General features: G+C 49.4%; 1 pseudogene; it reads left to right on the top strand.

Moving 5' to 3' along the window:
- Positions 1–2,523: 2,523 nt before the first annotated feature.
- Positions 2,524–12,032, top strand: LOC146201192 (uncharacterized; annotated as a pseudogene).
- The last annotated feature ends 429 nt before the right edge of the window (positions 12,033–12,461 follow it).

Here is a 12,461-nt window from a genome sequence, read left to right as displayed (position 1 = left end):
ATTCCCCTCGTTATCTTGAATCCGATCCTGCTTTCTTTGATTCTTCTTCCCTAGCCAGCTTATATGGTTACAGAATTTTCTTGCTCCGCCTCTAGAGGCATCGTGTATATCAGCCATCCAGCGATCGGTGGACTGTCTTATTTTACTTTGGACGAGGGCCTGCACCTGAAGTTTCTTTTGTCGATATGATTCCCATTTTTGGTCGATTTCCTCCTGAGATACCTGTGCTTTCTTTGCCATTCGGTGTTCCCTTGAAGCAGGCCGTCGTTGTTCAATAGCTTCCCTGATTTCCTTATTCCACCAGCTCCGTGGCTTCCTCTTTCCATTCCAGCGGTTTGCTACTTTAACCTCCTGAATTTTCCTCCTTATGAGTAGTTCTACCTGTTCATAATCCCAGTCTTCCATGGGGCTTTTCTCTATTGCTTCCTCTATGTCTGCTGCTATCTGCGCTATTGGATCGTCGTTTAATTTTGCGTTTACGTTTTGTCTAAGTTCCATTTCTCTTTTCATCAAGGGCCCCATCTGCAGACTAATACGTTTATGATCACTTCCCAGACTACACTCCCCTTCTTCGTCTATTTCCATTTTTGTGACCTTGCTATAAATTTTCTGTGACATTAGACAATAGTCAATGGTCGTCTGCCTGTTGCGGAATTCCCACGTGATTTGGCCTTCACATTTTGTTTCTCTATTTACTATAACTAGATCGTGTCGCTCACAGAAATCTAGCATTAGCTTGCCGTTACAATCCGTGTATCCATCCAGATCGTCGATGTGGCCGTTCATGTCTCCCAGTAGAATAATATAGGCCCCGTTTCCAAACTGGCTTATGTCGTCACTGAGACATTCAACAAGATCCCTGTTTTCTTGCCTGCATTGATGTCCTGTTCCTAAATAAACTACCCCTAGCCATGTCCTTATGCCGGCAATTGTTCCTGAAACCCAGATATGCTCTTTACAAGATGATTTAATTCTTTGCCAATTTGTTCCCTGGTGTATCAACATACCTACCCCTCCACCCTTTTTTTCCGTTCTCGTTCTGTTGCACCCTTCCCAGACGTAGCCTTCTATAAACGGCGGATCTTCTAGATCCCTGAGATGAGTCTCGCAAAGAGCGTACACACCTATTTTGTCATCCTTCAACTGCTGTTCTATCTCTAGCCATTTGGCTCTTTTTCTACCTCCTTGCATGTTTATGTAGCTGATCACAGTGTTAAATTTCTTTTTTTGTACTTTTCTCTCTCGACCTACTCTTTGCCATTTTTGGGGGCTCAGCCTCCATTATTAAACTTTCTTCTGCTTCACTTCTGACTACCTCTGCACACGGAGTCCTCGCGGACCCCCTAAAAAAGCTACGGCCCTGCCTGCCAGGCGCCAGCCGATCTCTGCTCCAACCCTTCTGTTAAAATGAATGCCATCTCGCTGAAAAGCCCTACCAAAACCTACTTTATGTACCTCCCTGTTTACCTCAACCACTTCGAAACGCTTCTCCAGGCTTACCTTTCTTATTTCCTGGTTAACTGTCCTTTTCCATCTTTCCGTTCAATCCTAGCACCTCTGGTACTGTGCATACAACTATCTGCGTCTGCTGCGCTATCTCCCTGATCTCGTCAACTCCCTTAGCTAAACTTTCCACCACTCCTGCAGCGTCACCATTTAGGACATCGTTTAGCCCCGCGGCTACTATTACCATACTGCGCTCTGCGGAATTCGACATTATATTGCCACCTGGTGGAGCCTGAAAGAAAAGGATGTTGAAGTGGGTTCACGCGCTGTCGGCGGAACGCTGCTTGTCGATAAAGCCTCGCCTGTATTTTTCAAGTGTACACCTGCTTTCCGTGACATATTTTGGTGTCGGGGCTAAGTATATCGATCCCTGTATATGTCCCGTACACCTCCGCACGCCCAGGACTAGTTCTGCTGTGCCAGTCGACACCCGTGCACCGTGCTAGCCGGAGGAATCAAAGCCTACCCCCTGAGCACGGGCCGTTGGAGTTCAGCACGGCAGCCACCCCACGACCTGTCATGCAAGCTGCCGGTTATTACACCTTGCAGAACTCGCGCGACTGCCTCAGCCCTTCCACGGCAGTCAGAATGAGGGATCCAAGACTGCAACTCGTCCAGTTTGAACGTGTCGCCTCATTTAATCAGTGGGACGACGCCGCTAAGCTTAGAAACGTCTTCTTCAGCCTGGAAGATGGCGTTCGTACTTGGTACGAGAACCGAGAAGACGCCCTAACAATATCATGGCGTGAGTTCTGCCGACGCATCCTTCAGACTTATATATAGTGCGGATCGGCGAGAACGCGCAGAATGGGATTTACAGTCTCGTATGCAGCTGCCGAACGAGACTAACCGCGTACGTGGAGGACATGGCCGCGGCTCTTCTGACGATCCGACCCGGCCATGCCCGAAGACAAAAAGGTGCGCCACCTCATGCGCGGCGTTAAAGAACAACTGTTTGCTGGTGTCGTGCGTAATCAAATGAGCACGGTTGCCGGGTTTCTTGCGGAAGCGGTCACAATGGAGCGGATGCTCCAGCAGCGGTCTACCACCGACATGTCGGTACTCATCGCTTCGGTTGCGGAGCCGCTTTCGGCATTCGGTCCCACCTAGAATCCACGCAACATCATTCGCTCAGTTTTAAGCGAAGAGCTCCAGACGCTTTTCGGGGTTCCCCAGCGGATGATCGGCTTTGTCCGCGAAGAACTTCAAGCATTGAGGCCTTCGGTACCGTCTACTGATCCGCCACATTTTTCCACGGAGTACCATCGTCCAACGTATGCGGATATGTTCCGACGCCCTGCGCCTACTAGGACGCCATTACAGCCGCCCGATCAAGGCTCACTATTCCGCACAAACTGAGCTGTACAACGACAACCGACGACCGACACCATATTGCCGCAGCCTAGATCCTCTTGGATGGCGCAGCGACGGTCGCCAAGCCCCTGTCGAGAAAACTATCTTGCGGGAAAGTATGCGAGGCCCACCGTGGCCGCATACTTCACCCCAGTGTCAGCCCCTGCTTGTAGGGTCTCTTCTATGTCTCCGAGATTTCCTGTGGTGGTCCACAGGGTGAAAGTGATGTTGAAAAAAAGCGGGGATAGCAAAGAACCCTGCGGTGTACCCCTATTGCCTAGAGAGAAAGTTGGGGACTGCAACGTTCCGAACCTTAGCTCGGCCGTGCGGTCTCGGAAGAAGGCCGTTTACGTAGGAGTGCGTCCGGGCGCCTACTTCCAGGTTCGTTTGTGCCTTCAATATGGCGGAGTGTAGGACATTGTCAAACGCCTTTTGCAGGTCCGGAGCCAGGAGAGCTCTGGTTCGTTTGCAATTTCTAGGGTGAAGTATGTCTTCCGAGATTTGGAGCATTAGATCCTGGGTGGAAAGGTGGCTGCGGAAGCCTAGCATAGTGTGGGGGAATAAGTGGCGGGCTCGCATGTGCTCGAGCAGGTGATCGAGTACGACGTGCTCGAATAATTTACTCAAGCACGACGTGAGTGATATCGTGCGGTGGTTGCAGAGGGCCAAGGATTTTCCAGGTTTGGGAATGAAGGTAACCTGAGTGGTGCGTCCACTCCGGGGGCAGCGTTATTTCTCGCCAGTGTTCGTTAAACAGATCGTTGATGGCTTGGATGAAAATTTCGTCTAAGTTTCAGATAGTTTTGTCTGTGACTTTATCCGCACCCGGCGCGGGGGTTGTGCCGAGGTGTAGCATGGCTGCCCTTACTCTAGCGTCTAGGTCCGGATTGGGGTACCTAAATACGGTGGGAGGGGCGTTTTTGGTACCGTGTTAAGGTAGGTGACCTTAAGAGTGCTAATTACTTCGTCGTTATCCATGTCAAGGCCACGAATAAAGCGCGCGACATTTTTGTGTTGTATATTCTTCGTCTGCTCTGGCTCTAGCAGACATCGTAGGAAACGCCATGTATTCTTTGCCAAGGTTTTGTGCGAGGCAATCGCACACCTGGCCCCATTATTGTTGTGTGAGCTGCCTTGCATAACTCTCCATCTCCCGTAAAAGGGCAGAGATTCGAAGCCTTAAGGACCGGTATCGTTTGCTCTTCAGCCATCTTTTCTGCAGGCTAGAACGTGCTTCCCACATGTGGAGGAGCCGGCTATCGGTAACCTCAGCATTTTGGATGCTAGGCATCTCTTTTGTGGCCGAGTGAACGTCACCTTGGATGCCAGCCAGCCAGTCTTGTAGGTTATCTATGCGCTCTGGGGCCGCAACACGAATAGTACGAAAGCGGTCCCAGTCTGTGATTTTGAGTTGTCGTTTAACTCGGGCGGTGATAGAAGACAAGGATAGGGAGGTATGGCTTATGTAATGGTCGCTCCCTAGGAAGTTATTTGTGTTTAGCCAGAAGCTGCGATGTTCCGCCTGAGGGCGAGATCTGAGGAGGTGTTGTTCTGAACACTATTCCCTTTACGGTGTGGGATGTTGTGTATCGTTGACCAGGGTTAAACCTTCTCTTTGGAAGAATGTCCATAGACGTGAGCCTTTCGAGCAATTCTTTGTGTACCCCCAGCTGTAGGGCCTTGCGTTCAAGTCCCTTACTATCATTTTTGGGTGGTTAGCGCTTATGCTGAGAGCCTGTTGAAGGACCTCTATTAAGGGCTTCGCTTTGGGAGGACTAAATATTTAGAACGAAAAAGGCTGGGACTTTTTCGTTCCTTGTGGAGCAGCTCGACCAGTAGACTATCAACACCCTTTACTTCGATCCGCGGCTGTGGAATTCCGATGCGTTGCGACTTTGTGTTGCTGAGATTTTGACACTATGTGCGGTGTGTAGTTCAGCAATTTGACCTGGGCTTTTGTTTCTTGTAATGCGGTGATAGTAGGGGGTTTCTTCTGTCGGGAGAGCCTGCAAGTGAAGCTGCAAATTGGTACGCTTTGAGCGGAAGCCTCTGAATTTTCACTGCTACACGCGAATACTGCGGTGTTCCGCCATTTTGAGGGTCGGGGGTAGGGTGAGAAAGCGGGGCCTGGCCTGTTATTAGCGTACTCAGTGCAGTTTGGATCTGCTGCATCTGTTGTTGCATTTGTTGCTACTGTTGCTGCTGCAGCTGGACTTGTTGCTCGAGTACTGCCATCCTCGCGTCCAGATTCGTTGCCCAGGTGTTAGTGCTAGTAGCTATGAATTCAAATTTTTCGCTGATCTTTTGCTTAAGAAGTGTGATGAAGGCCAATGTTGGTCGGAGTCTGAGTTGGCACATTGCCTTGGTTTGTAGCCTTCGTTTTACGAGGCGTGTGTGATGACAAGTCTGAGGGAGTATTTCTACGGCCGGACTCGGGGGGCGAAGGGGGCGGGTGTGTTTTACTTGGCGGAGGAATCGGAGATTCCTGCGTGCCCTCAGTGGGTAAAAGGTGTCGGGAAAATATTCCATCTGTTTTGTCAGTTGTTCAGTTTATTCAGCTTGTAAGATTTTGTGCTCTAAGCAGTTGAACTTGTTCTGTAAGCTGTTGATTTTTTTTTACCAGAGAAGGACATCACGGGACCCATCTCACCTTATTTTCTGGTTGAGGAGGCTGGTCAACCAGAAGCGGGAAGGACTGGGATCGCTCCCTTGCTTTGGAGATGTTGGTCTTCTTTCTGGTCGAGGACTGCGGTCGCTGGTGCTGACGGTTCCGGCTCTCGGATGCTTGCATCTGGACCTGCGCGGCTGGTCGCCATCAGCGTCCTCCGTCTTGGGGTGCGGGGTCGGTTTCTTGTATCCCGGTCTATGAAACCGGTTCGGGCAGTCCCGGGAGCCTGTGACGTGTGGGCCCTCACAGAGGATGCATAGAGGTGCGCACGTGAGAGTGTCCACCACCGCGTGAGCTACACCACACCTTTGGCATAGGTTTCGCTTCTGTTCCGTGCAAACGTCGCTGCTATGCCCGAGACGTCTGCAGTTATAGCAAGTCTCAGCCTTGGGGAGGAAAGGGTGGCAGAGGTATATCACGCCGTAGAAGCGAAGCTGTTTTGGGACCGCGCTCCTTCGTTCACACTTCTGAGCCAATTCATATTGCCAACTAAGCACCTCGAATACAATAAAAAGCTAAAAAGTAAAAAAGAAATAATTTGTAGAAAAAAAAAAGCAGGGCTAGTTACTTCTTGTTCCGTAGCATTCTACGCTAACCACTCGGCTACGCCGAGATATGGGAGCTTGGGAAATAGTTTTGCTTTTTATGTCATGGCCACATTTATAGTGATGGAACTACGGTGCAAGATAGAAAGTATTCTTCCACTGTGGTTGAAACTTCATGTTTCGAGGTCTACAGGCCATTGCTGCCGCTCTAAATATTACAAATTCTTGACCATCGGAGCTTGCTGCCTGCCCTCACGACTTGCAAGTAATGTTCTGGACGCCTATGCGCACTATATTGTGCTCCGGAATAATTTTAACATGTGGAGTTTCACAGCACTGGCAAAGTTAGGAGCGCCGGCTCTCCGGTCAAGCTCTGCTACTGTGGACGTAACTTTCGCTGAACACGGAGCTGTAGCACAACACTGAGCTGTAGCACAAACCTTCAAGAAATTAAGTGCGACGAAGTTTCAAAACTGGCATGCGCAGCAGCGAGGACATTGGTTTGCTGGCAACTAAATCTTGTTTGTATGTAAACATTTCAGGAAGCGTTGCGATGACTGAGGGCTCGGTTTGTTTATACGCAGTGCAAGAAGGAGCGAAAAAGCTTGAGAAATTATGCATTACAAGCTCTCTATGCTGTTTTTTTCTTTCAAAGGGCCCATCACTCGATAAATTACTCTCTTCCTTGTTTTATCTATTTTTTTTGCTGTTTATACTGGGCCACGGTGCATGCTCTCTCTGCGAGAAAGCATGCTCACAATAAATGACGGCCACAGCCGAAAGGAACGAGTACGCTGTTGCCATGTTGGCCCCTGAGGGAGGCTAACCGGTCGACGCCGCAGGCCGCACCAGCTCAACTTTCTCGCCTCCCTACGGTGCATGCCACGGTGCATGCTCCCTGGTGCGTAGGCCCTGCTTTGAGCCTGCAATGAATATTTTGACAGTAATCATCCGGTTAGAGTGGACTCAAAACAGCTGTGAAGTTAGTTATGCATGTAGACCACATTATTCAAATCTAGCATTAGTTGTACGTCAATCGTCAGTGTGTTATGAGATTATCAGAGCCGCGAAACCAGCGCGAAAAACTTACTGGTTTCGTACTGAAAGACGCTGGTTTTTTCAATAGGGTCAACACATTGCTTTTGTGTTCAGCGTGACCCCTGTCCTACCGCACACTATATAGCTTCACGGCATCAAAAGCCTTTCGGCTGTGACCGTCATTTATTGTGAGCCGATGGTCGATTGCGAGTACGCTGTTGCCATGTTGGCCCCGGAGGGAGGCTAACCGGTCGACGCCGCAGGCCGCACCGGCTCAACTTTCTCGCCTCCCTATTGGCTGATGGAATTCGGCGGAATTTTCCCGGCGGCGAAAATCGGTCCCGGACCGACTTGGCTTTCCGCCGAGATTTCCGGCGGAATTCGCTCGCTGTCGCCGTCGAATGCTCAGGTGTGAACGGGCAAGACGGGACGGAAATTCCAGTGAGTTTCCGCGGCCTGTTGAGGCCCCCTACTCCCCACCCCAAGCATGCAGGCCTAGGGGACGGGGGCCGGAACATCCACGATTAGAGGCAGGCAAAGAGGTCTTGGTTCCTGGCAGCCTCTTCCGCTGGGCATAAAGTTTGTGACGTCACAAATGCAGTGTTGCCCGTAGAAATCGCCTCAGGTGAAGCCACGAAGTCTGCACATTTTAAAATCGTGTTGCGAGCGAATGAATTATCGCACGGAGCCTAAATTTGACAGAATGCGCCAGGGCGGAGAGGAAAACCTTCAGTAAAAGTTTTACCAAACCATTTGAATGTCGAAAAACCTCCGGAGTTGCCCTCTTTACGTGACAGCCACCGCATGGCTTGCCTCTCCTCTCCACTGCCTGGACCCACAATTTTCGCTCTAATACGCGCAATGAAACGTGAACAAATATTTTATTTCATTGCTCATTTATATCATTGTTCATGATCCGCTTTGAATTTTATTGGAGTCCACATTGAAATATCCCAATAAACCACCGTACGTCCAGTGGACATTTGACGTACGTCCGTTCTGGGATATACAGATTTCCGTGGGAGATCCGCCGACCTCCAATCGATCGCCACGGACGTCCGACAGATGTACAAGTGAAACTCAGATCTTCAACGGACATCCGTGTCAGATATTTCCGAATATCCATAGCGGACCTACAGAGGACATATGCTTATAAGCTTTCTGCCCATTCATGAAGCAGGCCTCAATGACAGACAATAATACCAGCAATATACCAAGAGCTCACTATAAGCCCACGTATTTCCCTAGTTTGGCATATATGTCACTATGCAAATGTAAAAGAATCAAGGCATGATGACCACAGCCTAATAATAAACCGGGCTGGGACCGTAGGCTTGTGTAAACGCCCATGGGATATTCAAATTCGGACACACCCAACCATGTCAGATGCATACCGGAATGAAACTAGTGACTGGAAAGTAAATTCAAATAATTTTATTCATGGCATAATAAGGCCTCCTTTCAGTCTTGAAGATGGTAAGAGCTCCAGCACAACCTCCATGCTTTGGGGTTGGTTACTGTGTGCAGGCAATATTCTCACTGATGAACTTTGTCTGAAATGGGATGTTTCTCTGAAAAAAAAAAGCCATCAATGAAAGGTTAAGTAATTTTTTAAGATACAGCGATGAAAATATTATTGAAAATGGAACCCACTATTTCTCTACTTTCATGCCACATACCAATGAAAGCTCGTGGCATTATCCGGTAATAAGCATTTACACTGCACATAGTACCCAAAATAAAATCAAGCAAGCTGGTAAGCTAGTATAGTGCAGTTACAACGTAATTACGTTGTGTGAGAAAATATAACAGCTTACTCCTGTTTACCAATATACTATTACGATTATATTATAGACAAACAAGCATGCATGCTTAAGTGGAGAGGCAATGGATGTGAAAAGCTATTTGCTATCGTCATCATCATCACCAGCCTGACTATACCCACTGCAGGGCGAAGGCCTCTCCCATATTTCTCCAATTAACCCGGTTCTGTGCTAGCTGCATCCACTTGACCCCTGCGAACTTCTTAACCTCATCCGCCCCCCCTAATTTTCTGCCGCCCCCTGCTACGCTTCCCTTCCCTTGGAATCCAGTTTGTTACCCTGAGCGACCATCGGTTATCCTCTCTTCGAACTACATGTCCTGCCCATGCCCATTTCGTCTTCTTAATTTCCACTACAATGTCAGTAACTTAAATTATTTCTCTGACCCACTCTGCACGCTTCCTATCTCTTAATGTTACCCCTACCATTTTTCGTTCCACAGCCCTCTGAGTTGTCCTCAACTTAAGTAGAACCCTCTTAGTTAGCCTCCACGTTTCAGCCCCATAGGTGAGTACAGGTAAGATACAACTGTTGTATACTTTCCTCTTGAGCGATGCCGGTAAGCTGCTAGTCATAATCTGCGAGTGCTTGCCAAATGCACTCCATCCCTGTCTTATTCTTCTTGTTATTTCCATTTCATGGCCCGGATCTGCGGTTACTACCTGTCTTAAGTAGACATATTCGCCTACTACTGCCAGTGCTTCGCTACCTAACGTAAACTGCTGTTACTTCCCGAGGCTGTTGAACATTACCTTAGTCTTTTGCATATTGACTTTTAAGCCTACCTTTCTACTTTTCCTGTCTAGGTCATCAATCATTATTTGCAGTTCATCTCCTGAGTTATTTAGCAATGCAATGCCGCCACCAAATCGCAGATTACTGAGGTATTCTCCACGTACCCTTATCCCTAACTGCTCCCATTCCAAGCCTCTGAATACTTCCTCTAAGCAAGCTGTGAATAGCGCTGGGGAGATCGTGTCTACTTGCCTAACAACTTTCTTTATGGGAATTTTGTTACTTTCTTTATGCAGAACTATGGTTGCTGTGCAGCCACTATATATATCTTCCAGCGCTTTCACGTACGGCTCGTCTACCCCCTTATTTCGCAATGCCTGCATCACCGCCGAGGTTTAAACTGAGTCAAATGCTTTTTCGTAAACAATGAATGCTATGTATAAGAGCTGGTTATATTCCGAGCATTTTTCTCTCACCTGGGTGATGGTATGGATATGATCGATAGTAGAGTACCGTTTCCGAAAACCTGCTTGATCCTTTACTTGATTGCCGTCTAAGGTTGTCCTGATTCTATAAGCGACTACCTTAGTAAATACCTTATGCGTAACAGACAGCAAGACTCTAACGACCTTAAAAATTACAGACCAATCAGGTCTGTAATTTTTAAGGTGGTTAGAGTCTCCTTTCTTATGAATTAAGATAATGTTTGCGTTCTTCCATGGTTCCGGTACCGTCGATTACACCAGCCACTGCGTATACATGGTGGCCAGTTTTTCTAGCACGATACCCCCTCGGTCGTTCAACAAATCTATAGTTGTCTGATCGTCTCCAGCTGCTTTCCCCCTTTTCATAGTTTTCAATGCTTTCTTACCTTCGTCCTTCGGCACTGGCGGAACGTCTGACTGCATTTGCCTACTGCCAATCTCATTATTGTCGTGACTTCTTTGGCTACTGTAGAAATCAGTATAGAACTCCTCGGCTACTTTGACTATCTTGTCCATATTCGGGATGACGTTGCCCCCCTTGTCCCTTAGCGCATACATCTGATATTTGCCTATGCCCAATTCCTTCTTCACCGCCTTAAGCCTTCCTCCGCTATTTACAGCATGCCCAATTTATCCATGTCATACTTCCTTATATCGGCCACTTTGCGCATATTGATTCGCTTTGATATCTCTGACAATTCTATCTGGTCTGTAACTTTCACACTTTGGCGTTTCTTAATCAAATCCTTCGTCTCCTTAGACAGCTTACCGGTATCCTCTCTAATTATCCTACTGCCTACTTCTACGGCGCACTCAGTAACATTGACACGTGTATTAGAGGTGAAGACGAAGAAGGAGCGCAATCGGTAGAAGTAGAGGACGTTGAAATGCCCGCCCGTTCCTGTTGCCCGCGTTCCTGATTCAGCTCTCTCGGTGCCCTCGTTAGCGGTCGCAGCAATTCTTTAGTATAACAACCGTTACACATCTGGTGGAGGTGCTGGGTACGCTTCCCAACCGGCGTACGCCTACAAGATAGAAACACGGATCCCACACCGGTCCATCAGCGTCCAAGCCTCCGCCTCCGCGGCCAGTCACCTGAATTCGGGCCTCTTACCACCTCGACGAGGACGACGCAGCCTCGACCACCAGAAATGGCCACAGATAGCAGGTCTCCGGCGCCCATCCTCTACCACATGCCGCGAACACCGCCATCTTTCTACGGCGACGTGTACGAGGATGCAGAAGACTGGCTTGATACTTTCGAGCGGGTCGCCCGCTACAACGGTTGGAGCGACGACCGTAATCTCCATAACGTGTATTTTGCACTCGAGGACTCCGCAAGGACATGGTGCGAGAACCACGAGAGCACCTGTCCACTTGGGAGACATTTCGCCAAAATCTCCTAGCTACATTCCCCAACGCCGACCGCCGGGAGAAAGCTGAAGCTGCGCTTCACTCCCGTAACCAGCGGACTAACGAAAGCGTCCGCATGTATGTGAAGGACAGGACGCGCCTCTTCAAGCGTGCTGCCCCCTCCATGGACGAGGAGACGAAGCTTCGCCACCTCATGCGCGGGGTCAAGCAGGAGCTTTTCGCCGGACTGGTGCGCAGTCCACCGCGTACTGTTGCCGAATTTCTCACTGAAGCGACCACCATGGAGGCGACGCTCCTGCAACGAGCCCGGCAATAAAATCGAGATGTAAGCACGCTTGGGCCCCCTGTTTCGGCGATGCCGCTAGGGAGCGACGTAGCCGTTTTACGTGACCTAATCAGGTCGATCATCAGGGAGGAATTACAAACCCTCCAAATGACTCCTAGCGTGCTGTCTGTTGCATCGCTGTCTGAAGTCGCCCGGGACGAGGTGCGCCTGGCATCGTAGCAGCAACAAGTCTCTGAGATTCCTAGACAGACCGAGGTCAGACCTAAATATGCAGCTGTCCTCTGTCGGGCGCCAGCACCAGTCTGCGACGTGAATACCGCCATTCAAGCAGTGCAGCAGCCTGGTCTTTCCCGTGTGCCTACTCGACCAGTCTATCAGCGGCCACGAAAATGTGATGAGTAACGTGCACCGGACCGGCGGCCACTCTGCTACCACTGTGGTGAGGCCGGTCATCTTTACAGGGCCTGCCCGTACCGCCGAGTTTGTCTGCGTGGTTTCTCGCCCGACGACCCTTGCCCACGGAACGGCCCGTCAGAGGCCTGTGACACGACCTGGATACGGCCGCTATGACTCTAGATCGTCATCGTCGCTGCGGTACCGTTCGCCAAGTCCTCGCCGAGACGCCAGCAATCCTGAGCGGCGTTCTCC

This window comes from Amblyomma maculatum, chromosome 2, assembly GCF_055883805.1.
Source record: "Amblyomma maculatum isolate TAMU_Amacu chromosome 2, ASM5588380v1, whole genome shotgun sequence".
NCBI classification, from domain to species: domain Eukaryota; kingdom Metazoa; phylum Arthropoda; class Arachnida; order Ixodida; family Ixodidae; genus Amblyomma; species Amblyomma maculatum.
Note: the sequence above shows the minus strand (reverse complement) of the source record. Positions and strands in the feature narration are given on the sequence as shown.